This window comes from Phodopus roborovskii, unplaced genomic scaffold, assembly GCF_943737965.1.
Source record: "Phodopus roborovskii unplaced genomic scaffold, PHOROB, whole genome shotgun sequence".
Lineage (NCBI taxonomy): Eukaryota > Metazoa > Chordata > Mammalia > Rodentia > Cricetidae > Phodopus > Phodopus roborovskii.
This window is the reverse complement of record NW_026126416.1, coordinates 6,572,399-6,582,741: the sequence shown is the minus strand read 5'-3', so window position 1 is coordinate 6,582,741 and position 10,343 is coordinate 6,572,399.

Genomic DNA, 10,343 nt, shown 5'->3' with positions numbered 1-10,343 from the left:
CTCTGTGAGTACTGGTAGACAGAATTGGCATGTTCATTTGTGTGAATGAAATCCCTGGAAGAGCAAGACAAAAATAGGTAGCAAGAACAGGGAGACCAGGTATGAGTGGAGGTTCAGGACTAGCTCTTGTCATACTGTCTGCCCCTATCAGCCCCATTCAATGGGGAGCATGGAGAATCTGAGACTTCTCCCTCAAACCTGCTCTGGCATCTTTACAATGGCAAAGACTTTCCAGGTATATTAACGCTTGTTGCACTGTACATATTTTTTAAATTATTGAAGCTGAGGAGATGACTCAGTCAGTAAAATATCAAGGAAAGATGAGGACTTGACTTCAATCTTCACATGTTGGAATACCTGTAATCTAGCCCTGTGGAGGCAGAGACTAACTGGGGCTTGCTGTCCAGTGAATCTAGCCAAATTGGAAAGTTCCAGGTTAAGTGAGAGATCTTGTTGTAACAACTAAGATAGAAAGCAATTGAGGAAACTATCTGCCATTGAATTCTGTAATTCATAATTGTGCACATGCACTTGTACACACATGGACGCAAACACACACACACACACACACACACACTCAAATTGAAAACTAAGAATAAAAATTTGTTATTTCCCAGAAATTTTCTAAAACTTTTGCAGATGAATTATTATCTTGTTTGGACACAGGTGAAATGAGGTTGTTTATATAATAAGCTAATTGACACATGTCTATGGGTACACAGAGATCACTATAATAAAAATCCACAATAAATTTTTCAACTGAAAAGAAAAGAAAAGTAAAAGCTGACAAACTCATGTCCTAATTGTCTAGACTCTAAGTAGTAATGCCCTTTAAGAGCCCATGAAAACTTCTGTAAACGGGCATTGGTGGCAAAATCGAATTTGCTGTGAGAGAAAAGTCTTGTGCAGCCAAATAGACTGGGGCACGTTCATGACATGAGATAAGGAGTGACAGAGTTATGGCCATGGCCATAAAACATACCCTCCTCAGACTGACAGGGGCCTCTTCCCTCAGCCCTGTGACTTTCACAGCAGCCCATGGAACACCAGCACATCTTTGTAAAATCTCACTTCAGGATGGAGGGAGTTTACGTTGAAGCAAAGAAGTGTTTTGGAAAAGTTGTTTGGCCATACGAGCCTAGCACTGGCGCTGGTTATCATGTTGATAGCTTGTCAGTTCCCAGTGAGCACAAACTGTCAGAGACAGGGATGAGCTTCTGTTAGGGAAAGTCGGGTTCCCTGGGTTGGGCAGGGAAGGAATAAAGAAGCTCTATTGGGTTTGCTCAACAGTCACTGAGGGAAGAAGGCTGGCCTTGTTGGCCGGTGATGGACATCAGCAATGTCCCTGGGGTAGTTTGGCCGATACTTCTTCCAGTTTTCTGAACCTGCTGCAGTTTTCCCCTCTGGTGTTCAACAGGCCTGCCAAGGTCCTGTACCCTGTGCCTAGACACCCACCCCCGCCCCAGCGTCCTCACCTTCAACATTGTTTCTCTTTCCCTGGGAAACTAGTGAGACCCACTCAGAAGAGTAAGGAAGTACTTATGACGAAAATCAGAGATTCAACCCAGAATAGCAGTAAGCCTAGCAATGACTAATTTCATTATCAACCTCTTGTTTTCAAACATTCGTAACAACCATGGGAGGGGGACCCAGTGGTTAGATAAATCCTACTCAAAAATGAGGTGCTGACGTATGTACAAACTTTCCTGGGTCAAGGTCATGGCCTGGTGTGATTTGAAATCCAAGCCCTTGACTCTGCTCCAGTGCTTAATGTGTGACTCTTGAAGCAAAAAGTCTAGCCCCTTAGGACAGATGTTCGGAGGCTGGGAAATAAGACAAGATGGTACCCATAATGCTTGGTTCCAAGCAGGCATCTTGGCAAAGTTGACTCTGGTGCCCAAGTTCTTCTGCAATGAAAAAGATGAGGAGCAACTCATTGGAGCTTATTGGAGGAATGCCTCCTATCCAAGTCCCTGGCATCTGAAGGCCTAGCAAGGACATAGCTGATTACTAAGCACAGAGCAAATTCCCTACAATAAAAAAATAAATGAATGAATGAATTTTAAAAAATCCCTGACATCTCCAAAACCGTAGTTCTAAAACATTAGAATCCTACATGTTGAAATTCTAAATTCTGAAATTCAACAAACCTCAAGTCCTATGGAGGGGGAGTCCTGAAAACAGCACAATTTCCCATTCAGAAATGCATCGCTTTCTGCACTGATGCGTCTCTTGCAGCTGGTGGTATCACAAGAGCATCTAAGGAACTAAAGCCACATCTACCTGGAGAAGCCAGGGAAGCCACTGGCTGCTTGGATGATTGTGTGCTTGGTAGGGTAAGACACCACTTAAAAAACACTTCTGGTGTCCTCCACTAAGACTGTGCCCATCTGTCCTGTGGCAGGCATGAGGACACACAAGAGAGGAGGAAGTCATAGATTTGCATGTGGCACAGAAGACAGGGACATCTGATACCTTATAATTATGATGTTCAGGACTATATACTTCTGGAGTGTGGACCCAAACCATATAGGATCACCTGCCATCCTGTAATATTTCCATCATACAGATATCATAGACATAAAAGAACCCAGAAGCATGTATTATAAAATCAAGTAAAACCATCAAGAATTCATAAATGCAAAAACATTTGTTTTCATATTTACTTGTGAGTTTATATAGTTTGTTTTGTAACAACAACTATTATTATTATTATCATAATTTCTTATATAATAATGACTGAAAATTTTTCTGCCAACTGTGGCCACCATATACAGCCCAGAATGTCAATGAACATGAGGGCCTTGGCTCTGTGAACTGAACTGGGCACAGAAAGCTTCTTATGACACAGTGAGAGACAGGGCTCATTTAGTTTAGAGATGACTACCCATAGGAATACATACACACAAGAAGACCAGTATAGTCAGAAAACACAGGTGCCCGGCGATGCCTGGCAATGATTAAGTTGAACCCTTATAGACAGTACAGGAGCACTTCAGTTCAGCTAGTAGGCCACAGGTTAAGCCCTAATATGGAAGCCCAGGGTTTTCTTCTGCAAGACAAAGATAGGATTTCAGGAAATGTGTCAGATCACTCCTTTTATTAGATTCAAGGTCCAGGAAATAGTGTCAGCCTTACTGGGCAGCTGTTGATTTCATTATACAAAGGATTCCCCAGCTAGTCAGTGGGAGCAAGCTCCTCCTTGTTGGACACTTAAGGTCTGTGAGTCACTGCTAGTTGCCTTGGTGACATGGTGTTTTGCTGCAAGCTGGTCTGTAGGGTTGGGCATTAGCTATCTTAGAGCTGCATTCTTACTCCCTATGTTTTCTCTTGCTGTCAAATATTACATGTCAAAACCCCACTTTCAGAAGTACAATAGGTTAGGGCTCAGAAATGCTGAGTTTTAGAAAAGGCTCTTAATTTAAATAACTTAATAGAGGATTGGATATGTGACCCAGTTATGGAATACTTGTCTAAAATGTACATGCACAGAAGGCTCCAAGTTCTAGCCTCAATACTTCAGAAAATAAGAGAATAACCTTGTCTCTGCTCTGAGCCTGTGCTTTTAAATCCTATACAACTAAGGGATGAAGAGATGGCTTAGTGGTTAAGAGTATATCCTGGGTTCAGTTCCCAGAGCCCACATGGCAGCTCAAACCCATCTGCAACTCCAGTTCCAGGGGATCCAGTGCCCTCTTCTAACCTCTGAGGGCATCAGGCATACAGGTGGAGCACATACAGACATGCAGGCAAAACATTCATACACATAAAATCTAAAAAAAATCTAATTATATATAATTAAGATTTTAATAACTCACTGATGTAATAAGAATAAAAATGGCACGAAGTGAATGTGTTTTTAAATTACTACATTGAGATCTATTAACTCAGCCTCACCCACAGCATGTGCTTTCCACCCAGAACACAGTCTCTGACTCTTCCAGGACTCAGTTTTCTTACTCTGATTTAGTGATACCTATATCACCTCAAAATCTTTTAGGGGTTACAAAGCACAAAGGCTTAGCTGCATGGTGATAATAGTCGGCTGATTTGGAAAGTTCACATCTCCCCGAGGCTACAGGAGAACAATCTGTAGACAGTCAAGTTCAGACTGGCTGTTGAGGGCCACAGAGACTTGTAGCAAGTGCTTGGAGATCAGAATTAGAAGGGCTCTTTCAACTCCACAGAAGTGTGGAAATCCCCCACTCCTCCCAAATGTTCAAGGAATGGGGATGTGGGTTTCCTGACCTGCAGTGGTCAGTGAGGAATCCAAGAATTAATACAATCCACATCCATACAGGGCTCCTGCTGTTGTGTAGCTCTTGTGCATCATGGATGATTTAGAACGCTATTTTCTCAACCCGATTTAAAGAAAAGTACCTGGAGATCTTTTGGATAACTTTTTCATTTAAGGCATTTAATGCAGGGCCTTATGGGGGTGGGGGAGGACAAAAATGAGATGGACAGAGGACTTCTGCTATAACAAAATGTTCCTTGGTATTCCCTGAGGCTCCAGATGGCAGCCCACATGATTCAGACCTATGTCTCTGGAATAGGCTGCAAGCCTGCATGTTCAGCATTCCTGTACCAGATTCCCAAGTTGGGGCCACTGGTGGGCATGAAAGTCTTAAAGAGTACAGACCAGCCACTGGTCAGTCTTTTGTATTGGAGACCATAATGGAGTTGAGCCTTGTCTACCTATGTTTCAGGTGTGATTAGAATGCGTCTGGATTTCATTATTCAACATTCAACATGAGGAACACGATGCTACTTTGACACATCCAGCAGATGGTGACAACTGAAATCATGTGATAAGAAGCATGAGGTGGTAGATAGATCCGCTATTTTCAAAACACTTTGGAGCAGGTCAGTGTGCCAGGGATTTAACCCAGGGTCTTGTCCATACTAAGCACATACTCTACCTCTGAACTGTGCCTCAGGCCCTGCTGTATTACTTTCCAACTGAAAAGTGAGACATAATTTTTAATATTTAATTTCTATTGAAGCTATATGTGAAATAATATTTTAGATAGCATAACACCATCAAACTAATCCAATGTGTTAAAAATCTACCGTGTGCTAGGGTAACTCCCAAGAATCCACAAGGAGGACCCCATCTACTACTCCTAGAAATAGAATGGATGCCTGAACTGGCCTACTCCTGTAATCAGATTGATGAATACCCCAACTATTATAATAGATCCCTCAACTAATAATTGATGGAACCAAATGCAGAGATCCACAACCAAGAACCAGATCAAGCTCCAGGAATTCTGTAAAATAGAGGGAGGTGGGAATTTCTCATGATGGAGAAATCTACAAAGACACTGAACCAAGCTCATTGGAAATTCATGAAGTCTAGACCTACAACTGTGGAGACTCCAGGGGACCAAACTAGGCCCTCTGTATGTGGGAGACAGTTGTGAAGCTTGGGCTATCAGAGGGGTTCCTGTCAGTAGGACCATGATACAAACCTGGTATTTGAGCTAGCTTGTTGGAGCCTATGCTCAGTCTTAATGCATGAGAGAAGATATGGCCGTGCCCTAACCTATTATGCCAGACTCTGTTGACTCTTCATGGGAGCCCTTACCTTTGAGAAGTGGACTGGGGCTAGGCTATGGAGGAAGTTGGAAGGGGCAAGAGGAGTCATGGGGGTAGAAGGAGGGGTGAGAGGAAGAACTGTGGTGGGAATGTAAAATGAAATAAAAAATTTAGCAAACAATGAAAAAAAATATGTACCATGGTGAACCACACCGTGATGAGCCCCATGAGTCCTTCTGTAGACAGCATTCCCACTGCTGTTTCTAGAGTCTGACCTCTTATTTCATAGGAGCAAAGAAATCAGATCCAGAAAGGTTAAATGATTTGACCTAGTTGAAGGAAGCATCTAGTCAGCTGCAGAAGCCAGAGAAGAATATGGCATTTACATGTATGCAAATGTATTGTGCATGTGTATATGCAAACGTATTGTGCATGTTCATACCCATCTGTATGCACTCACAGCACTGCTTTTCTCCACATTATTACGCTAAGGGAATTCATCCTAAAAGAGTTATCTTAATTATAAAACAAATATTTATCACTAATATCATGGAACTATGGAAAGAAAATAAGAGTATCGTAAGAATCCAAAATAATAATACAGTAAACTGGCACGCAATGACAGGATGATGAATTGTGTATAATTGTGTTATCAAAAGGTTCATGCACGTCCTGGGGAATGTTTATCTTTTGCTATTCCAGTAGAGGAACCCCAATGTTACAAAGTCTATAGTTACCTTAGCCCTGTCAACACTAGGAGGAAAGCGCTGACCTTCCAGCAGGAGCGGGGAAGGAGGTGGGTACGTGAACAACTTTTTGATCCTAGACAAGTCTCTGTTCTTCCCAGCTTTCTTTAATTATAGATGTGTATATTCTGACCAAAGAGAAACCAGGACTTTGTAGTGTGTGTGTGACCTTGTTACCCGGAACACCTTCAGAGAGCTATGTCTGTCTCAAAGCCTCACATGAACTCTCTGGAACACCAAGGGACACAAAGGATAAAAGGAGACCTCTTTTTATTTATTTTTTTAAATACAGTAGAAACTTTTGCTCTACAAATACCAGGTATTTGCTAAACAGAAAGTTCTATTGACCAGTTTTCTTTAGAATATTATCTCTAATACAGCCATGAGTAACTTGTGGGGACTGGTTCTCAAGCAAGCATCACCCCATCCCTCAGGAGTAAACGGAGCTGTCTAATGCCTCTGACCTTGAATTTCTCTTCTCCTGAGAATTCCTAGCCTCTGGCTTTCTGCTGACCGCCATTAGGCTTCTATAATAGACTCACTAAAAAGGCATGCTGTTGGGTGTCCTGAGCCTTCAGCAGGCACTGAGGTGACCAGTCAGACAGTGTATGTATGACTCTGTTCCTGGGGTCTGGGCTGAGGCCACTGGGAAAGCTGTTTCTGTCAAACTGCAGTCCCTGCTATCCCCATTCTTAACCTAGAGGGAGTGAATCTGGACAGGTAGCAGGTTCAGGCACTTATGCTCAATCATGGTGTTGTTCTTTCCTATACTCAGTTACATAAGAAAAGCAGCTGATGTCATCCACTCCATGTAAGCCAGCAACACTGCCCTCTGTAATATATCCTCCTACTGAAGACCCTAGTGAGGGAACCAGAAGGGAAGCCAACTTTTAAGTGCCAGGGAAGTTGTTTGAAACACATTTGACCCAGTGGCTCTGAAATAATATTCTGGGAAAACTCATCTGCTATGCTCTGTGGAAAACACCCACCCCAGATGATAGCCAGCAGCTGGGACCACTTCAGACACAGGGCCCTTATTAACTGTCAGCTTTTCCTGAGGCACCACCATTCTGTTAGGTGAGACTCTGATGAGGCTCCAGGTGAAGAGGGAGACAGATAAAAGGAGTTGGTGGGACTCAGTATAGCCATAGACGGACAGCTGAGTCTACCTCTGATCACCATGTGAGGAACAGGTACTGTGCTATGCTGAGGAAATGGAAGACTGTGTGTCTCTGGAGAGGGAGCTGGGCCTTTCCACAGTTGGAAGGAGGGAATATAAGTAGGAAGTATAAGTACAGCTGGCCCTTTATGTAAGAGAGCATTTATTATGGTCTGAACAAGAAATGTCTGATGTTTGGGGCTTAGGACCCAGCTAGTAGTGCTATTCTGGGAGGCACTAAAAACTTTATGAAGGAGGTCATCTGGTTAGTATGCAAATTAGCTGTTTTCATTCAGAAATAGTGAAATTATCTATATAACAAAGAATTGTTTCAGGATAGTTTTCTTTGTGGTTTGTAATCACTGATGTTTAATCTGTGTCTTTATTTTACATATCTGTGAAACAGGGTTGTGTAAAAAGTTCTCGGGCAAAAGAGGTCACAAGGGGGAAAAAAATTAAGATGCAGTATCCTGAGGTATCCTGCTAGACTGTTTTAGAAAGGACCTCAAACACAGCCTAGCTCTGTATTTGCAGACAAAAGTGCTATTCAGAAATTCTTGTGCTCTTTCCACACTAGGCTCCATCTTCTGCTTTTCAAACAAAATGAAACAAACAAACAACAAACAAACAAACAAAAACCACATGTACTTATATCCCTAGCTTTTTCTTTATGTACCGGCACCCATCTGGTCCGGTATCTCTGGTTGCACAGTCACTCCAAAAGGCAATTTTTACTGTCCTTGTCTTAAAGTCCACCTAGGTCCACCAAAGTGTGGGGACTTGTTGCAGTGGGTAAAGATGTGGCCTTCAGCTTGTGCCATACCCAAAGCCACTATTTCACTCATGCCCTTCTCTATGTCATTCTGTGTGGATAAGAGGGCAGAAAGAGAGGAGGGTGTGCCTAAGGGATCAAGTGTGTTCTCTAATTCTTTCCAGCTACACTCAGTTGGAAAAGTTCCAACACAGTGATGACTGCCACTCAAATGCCATTCTCAACTGTCCTGTTTGTGGGCATAGTGTTTTCTCGGTAATCACTGGATTTTAAATTTAAACCAACAAAATTGGAGCAAGACAAACTACTTCAAAATCCTCTGTTCACAGAAGAGAGCATCAGGTGCCGGGAGAGGAAGCAGATGCCCAACTAGTGGGTTAGCTAACAGTGAAGGTGAGCAGGCAGTCGGCCAGCCCTTTCCTTCCTAACCCCAGGCTCTCTTTCAGTTATTCAAACCATTACTGTGTGTGGAAGTCCCTCACTCTTCTGTACTCTTAGCACAGGCCTGGCCACATGACTCCGTGCCTTTCTAAACTATCTTACAGATGCTTGTGTAGCTGGAGAATCCACCCTAAATCCAAGGAAGGCTCCTCTGAAACAGTCTGCACAGTATTCAACAACAAAAACAGGCTCAATTTCAGGCTTCTTTTTCCCACCATGGGTGGATGATGCAATGTTTTCAAGGAAGCCAAGCTTAATTACAGAGATAATAAGCCCTTTATCAAAAGAAAAAGAAAAGAAAAAAGAAAAAAACCTCATTAGCTCTCTTCCCCAGTCTGTCTTTTATCTGCATGGTGTAGACCGAAACACCCAACTTCTTTCGAACTTCAGAAATAGGAGTGTCAGCTTTAGCTAGCCCAACAAGAATTCAAGATAGGAATGTCAAGTCACAAGACATGGGAACAAGAAAATGCAAGACCTTGTGGAAGAAACAGAGCATGCTGCCTCTTTTCCAGTTTCCTCTTTACGTCCCTGCTGAAACCCTGACCCTGAGATGGCATGTGAACTGGAGAATGACCTAAGCTGCTTTAGTACAGACTTCAGTGTTGAGGCTTTTATAGTTCCTCATGTGACAGTGTCACCCAGTGGGACATGGCAGTGAATAGCATTTTGCTGATGTTACCAAGTTCATGACACCAAGGACCCAGGCATTAGTCCCCATTCCTATATATCTCTATGGTTAACAGAGATAATGCCTGGGCAATAACTACTGATCACTGCCCCTTGCAGGAGCCCTTCACCCATGAGAAATGTAGCCTGCTAGAAAGATGCCCACCACTGAAGCTGTGCTTGTTCTTCCTGATTCCAAGCCCCTCTGGATGATAACACAGCAAGCAGACAGCACTGTTCAGGGACAAGATAATCAAGGAGAGTCTACAATAATAATTATATAGTTTAAGATTCACCTCAAGGCTAGAAATATAGTTTGATAGTAAATTATTTACCTCAACCCTAGAAAAAGAGAAGGAGGAGGAGAAACAATAATGATACCAAAAAAAAAAAAAAAAAAAAAAGGTAGAGGGAAAAGGTCTCAGAAAACAGAGGTGACCCTGGATGTAACAATTTTTGATATAACTGAAGTACTTATCAGCAACTTTCATATGAAAACAGACCTCATTTGCTTCTCATGGAAGGGACACAAATATTATTACTTTAGAAAATATAAATGTGTTTTCCTCAGAGAGAAGCCTTCTGCCCATCACCATCCATTCACTTTGCCACCCTACTCCCTAGTAAATGCCATCTGTGAATTTCTCTGGTTTTTACATAGATCTCATTGTTCTTGGGATGAGCCTGCATATGCTCTAGCCCAGAACCTAGTCTGTGATGAACATCAAAATACGGTTGGTATGGAGCAAACTAGGGTGTTCCCAAGAAGAAATGGAGGGACAGTGTTTTCCCCCAACTTTCTCTTAGGTATTTGTGTTGTCCCTCTGTCCCCACAGAGCTTCCCTGATTATCTGCTGGATGACAACTCAGAGGTCTTTGGGCACTGTGGTACTGTCATAGGACACATATGATATTGTCACATTAAAGAGAAGGCAGTAAGAGGCATATGTCCATGTGATTGCCCATGTGAAAAAAAGAGTCATTAAAGCTTAGGTATGGCTGTGGTCATGCCATG